This window comes from Aegilops tauschii, chromosome 2 (assembly GCF_002575655.3).
Source record: "Aegilops tauschii subsp. strangulata cultivar AL8/78 chromosome 2, Aet v6.0, whole genome shotgun sequence".
Taxonomy (NCBI): domain Eukaryota; kingdom Viridiplantae; phylum Streptophyta; class Magnoliopsida; order Poales; family Poaceae; genus Aegilops; species Aegilops tauschii.
Window position 1 is genome coordinate 233,792,088 of NC_053036.3, and position 5,382 is coordinate 233,797,469.

The window sequence follows — 5,382 nt, forward strand, 5'->3', positions numbered from 1 at the left end:
CAGTTTCAATTGAATAAACAGTTATGTTCTCATGCCATGCACATTACAAGTGTTTTTATTGCTGTGTAGTTTCCCACACTTATATTCTGTCTATGCTGCTTTGTCTTAAATAGATATGATTCGAACTATATCTATCTTGATTTGGCAACATAAACTAGAATGATATAGACCATACAGTGACCATACTACATAGATATATGTTTGTTTCATGCTGTTATCCTGTCCACCTTACTACTGAACTGGTTTACCAAAATGAGTTTCATATACTACATTGTAAACATGTGATGTGTTTGTTTGTTTCTCCTTTAGAACGCGGATAAAATATTGGACAAGAGTACCCCGTTATGCAATGGTAAAGGAAGTAATGCAGATCAGGTTCAAGATAGTGAGACATCCATGTTGTTCTCCCAGAAAGCTGATAAAAACTATATTGAAGACACTGAGACAACCCCAAAGTCCTGTCTTGATGTAGTGTTCGAGTTACTGGCTACTACTGCTGGCACTAGCTCTTCGTACTTGCTACCCGAACCAGTTCGGCTTCTTGAGTCTCAACTTCAAGTTAAAAGACATCGATCAGATGTTATGCGACAGGAAGCCGAAGGACTGAGGAAGTCCCTGCAGAATTCAGATGCATACTTTCTGGTGCAACAGCAAGTGCTGGAGGATTTAAGCGCCAAACAAGAGAAAGTTAATAAGCTTGCTAAGCATCTTGCCAGCATTATGGGTACCCAGGATATTGTTTGTTGAGCTCTTCTGAACTGGTTTCAGTTCTGGACTTGTTTTGTTGCGGCGTTTATATGCTGCTTTGTTCCCTATATTTGCACTAGTGGCGAACTTTGATGCCCAGTGGATGTAATATGTGTAATAGCCGTGATAGCCTAGCGTAAGTTACTTGCTTATTTATTTCTGTTGTCTTGTTTATTTGTTTTCTTGTAGTTAGTGCAGTTCTTTTTCCGTGGTTTGCTAGTGGCCGGAATAACCTATTTTTTAAAACTAGGCCACATTAACAATGGGCTACATATTTACTGTAGGCCTCCTACGGGCCGTAGAAACAATGAGCCTTCTAAGGGCCGTAGACACAATGGGTCTTCTACGGGGCGTAGACACAATGGGCCTTCTACAGGGTGTAGACACAATGGGCCTTCTACGGGCCGTATCATGAATGGGCCTTCTATGGGCCGTATGATCGGTTGGCCAAACATGGGCCAATAACACACCACATTATGGCCGTAAATGGGCTAGAGATGAAATCGTCCGTTCATGGGCCAACCATAACGGGCCATCGTTAATAGGTTGTATTTGATGACGCTATGAAAACGGCCCAACGTATTAACGGGCCACGAACGGGCCGACTGTAACCACGGGCTGTATTTGGCCCACAAGCTGAAAATGACAGTAACGGGCCGAAAGTAAACGAATGCTGGAAATGAGCCCAAGAATAAATGGGCCCTAAGAAGGCCGAAAGATAACATGGGCTGGAAACGGCCCAACGGAATAATGGTACGTTAATCAGTCTAAAGTGATACACTGTTCATTACGGGCCAGTTTTACCACGGGCCGTTAATGAGTCGAGGGTTACTGAGGGCCTCATATGGGCCAAAAGACGTCATGGGCCATACATGGGCCAGAAGTTAAAACGGGCTGGAATTATATTGGACGGCCCAGATGACGCTACTGGGCCTAATTCGGATAGGCCGTAAACGGGCCCCGGGTTAGCGGGCTGTAAATGGGCTATATGCGAACAGGCCATTAACAGGCTTGCTGTGGGCCGGTCGCCACCTTTTGACCAAGTCAAACGGGCCGGCCTTATCACAGGAATGGGCCTCTGTTGGGCCGTGCCACGTGTCGACGTATCATAGGCGCTTTGGGTCCAATGAGTGGATGACGTCTGTCCCAACGGTGAGCTGACACGTGTTTCCTCCAGCCAATGATGATTTTACACGTGGAAAATCCCCATTGGTCGGGGCTGTTAACGGGTTATCGGATCCAAAACCAGACCCGATAGCTTAACGGCGTTCCGTTACGGTGGATGCCACGTGTCGGTCACCCTTGACGAAAGCACTTCTATGACGCGCGATTTATCGTCATGGAAATGGACACTTCCATGATGATAATTTTGGTAATGTCATGGAACACTTCTACGACAGCACAGGTATGACTATCTTGATTCTATCATAAATTTGTCATGGATGTACATGCATGACAGAAAACATGACCTACTGTGACAAACACGTATCATCATGGAAGTGTATTTTTTAGTGATATTGCCTTGCATGATCATGTAGTTGACATCGTATTTGTGGCAAAGCCACCATGCATAATTTATCATACATGTCACTCTTGATTCAATGCCCATCCCGGTACACTGCCGGAGGCACTCATATAGAGTTATATTTTGTTCTAGTATCGAGTTGTAATCTTCGAGTTGTAAATAAATAGAAGTGTGATGATCATCATTAATAGAGCATTGTCCTGAAAAAAAGAAAAAAAAAAGAAAGGCCAAATAAAAAGGGAGAAAAGAAATAAAAGGGACAATGCTACTATCCTTTTTTTCCACACTTGTGCTTCAAAGTAGCACCATGGTCTTTATGATAGAGAGTCTCTTATTTTTTCACTTTCATATACTAGTGGGGATTTTTCATTATAGAACTTGGCTTGTATATTCCAACAATGGGCTTCCTCAAATGCCCTAGGTCTTCGTGAGCAAGCAAGTTGGATGCACACCCACTTAGTTTCTTTTGTTGAGCTTTCATACATTTATAGCTCTAGTGCATCTGTTGCATGGCAATTCCTACTCCTTGCATTGACATCAATTGATGGGCATCTCCCTAGCCTGTTGATTAGCCGCATCAATGTGAGACTTTCTCCTTTTTTGTCCTCTCCACACAACCCCATCATTATATTCTATTCCACCCAAAGTGCTATGTCCATGGCTCACGCTCATGTATTGCATGAAAGTTGAAAAAAGTTTGAGATTACTAAAGTATGAAACAATTGCTTGGCTTGTCATCGGGGTTGTGCATGATGAGAGCATTTTTGTGTGACGAAAATGAAGCATAGCCAAACTATATGATTTTGTAGGGATAAGCTTTCTTTGGCCATGTTATTTTGAGAAGACGTAATTGCTTAGTTAGTATGCTTGAAGTATTATTATTTTTATGTCAATATTAAACTTTTATCTTGAATCTTTCGGATCTGAACATTCATGCCACAATAAAGAGAATTACATTGAAAATTATGTTAGGTAGCATTCCACATCAAAAATTCTGTTTTTATCGTTTACCTACTCGAGGACGAGCAGGAATTAAGCTTGGGGATGCTTGATACGTCTCCAATGTATCTATAATTTTTGATTGTTCCATGCTATTATATTATCTGTTTTGGATGTTTAATGGGATTTTATATACCTTTTTATATTATTTTTGGGATTAACCTATTAACCGAAGGCCCAGTGCAAATTGCTATTTTTTTGCCTATTTCAGTGTTTCGCAGAAAAGGAATATCAAACGGAATCCAAACAGAATGAAACCTTCGCGAGAATCGTTTTTGGAACAAACGCAATCGAGGAGACTTGGAGTGGACGTCAAGGAAGCAACGAGGCGGCCACGAGGTAGGAGGGCGCGCCCAGGCGGGGTAGGCGTGCCCCGCACCCTCGTGGGCCCCTCGTGGCTCCACCGACCTACTTCTTTCGCCTATATACTCATATACCCTGAAAACATCCAGGAGCACCACGAAACCCTATTTCCACCGCCGCAACCTTCTACACCCGTGAGATCCCATCTTGGGGCCTTTTCTGGCGCTCTGTTGGAGGTGGAATCGATCACGGAGGGCTTCAACATCAACACTGTAGCCTCTCTGATGAAGTGTGAGTAGTTTACCACAGACCTTCGGGTCCATAGTTATTAGCTAGATGGCTTCTTCTCTCTCTTTGGATCTCAATACAAAGTTCTCCTCGATTCTCTTGGAGATCTATTCAGTGTAATTCTTTTTGCGGTGTGTTTGTCGAGATCCGATGAATTGTGGGTTTATGATCAAGATTATCTATGAACAATATTTGCTTCTTCTCTGAATTCTTATATGCATGATTTAATATCTTTGCAAGTCTCTTCGAATTATCAGTTTGGTTTGCCCTACTAGATTGATCTTTCTTGCAATGGGAGAAGTGCTTAGCTTTGGGTTCAATCTTGCGGTGTCCTTTCCCAGTGATAGCAGGGGCAGCAAGGCACGGATTGTATTGTTGCCATCGAGGATAAAAAGATGGGTTTTATATCATATTGCTTGAGTTTATCCCTCTACATCATGTCATCTTGCTAATGCGTTACTCTGTTCTTATGAACTTAATACTCTAGATGCATGCTGGATAGCGGTCGATGTGTGGAGTAATAGTAGTAGATGCAGAATCGTTTCGGTCTACTTGTCACGGACGTGATGCCTATGTTCATGATCATGCCTAGATATTCTCATAACTATGCACTTTTCTATCAATTGCTCGACAGTAATTTGTTCACCCACCGTAGAATATGCTATCTTGAGAGAAGCCACTAGTGAAACCTATGGCCCCCGGGTCTATTTTCCATCATATTATTTTCCTATCAACTAGCTATTTCTATTTTGTTTATTTTGCAATCTTTACATTCCAATCTATACAACAAAAATACCAAAAATATTTATCTTATTATCTTTATTAGATCTCACTTTTGCAAGTGGCCGTGAAGGGATTGACAACCCCTTTATCGCGTTGGTTGCAAGGTTTTTGATTGTTTGTGCAGGTACTGGGGACTTGCATGTAGTCTCCTACTGGATTGATACCTTGGTTCTCAAAAACTGAGGGAAATACTTACGCTACTTTGTTGCATCACCCTTTCCTCTTGAAGGGAAAACCAACGCATGCTCAAGAGGTAGCAAGAGCTGTGGGCCAATAGAATCCTTGCCGGAATGCTTTCCCAACTAATGCCCCTGATCTAATGTGGGAGCCGCACATGCCTTTGTGTATCTTAGCCAGCGGTTCCTTCACTTCCCGGCAGACACACTTCAATTTCACACCGTTGGGCCTCCTTCTGTACAGAGTGTCATCGACAAATTGATACATACTGGCCCTCCAGGCTACTTTCTCAGCTTCATCTTGGTCGCCCGGAAGCTCTCCGGTTTGGAGGAAGTGGACAATGTGCCTTGCCCAAGTTGGAGCCTATGGCTCGGCAACGAGGACTAGCGGCACCTCCTCTGCTGCGGGAGCACATGCCTCGTTCACGGGGTCCATGGGCCCGGTTGGAGGGGGTGGTCCGGCAGGCTGTGAGGAGTTGTTTCCGGCAGGGTCTCTGACGGGAGCGGACGGCTCTACCAGGAGAGGCTTACCGTAGCCCGACTTTCTCCTTTTCCTGGCCA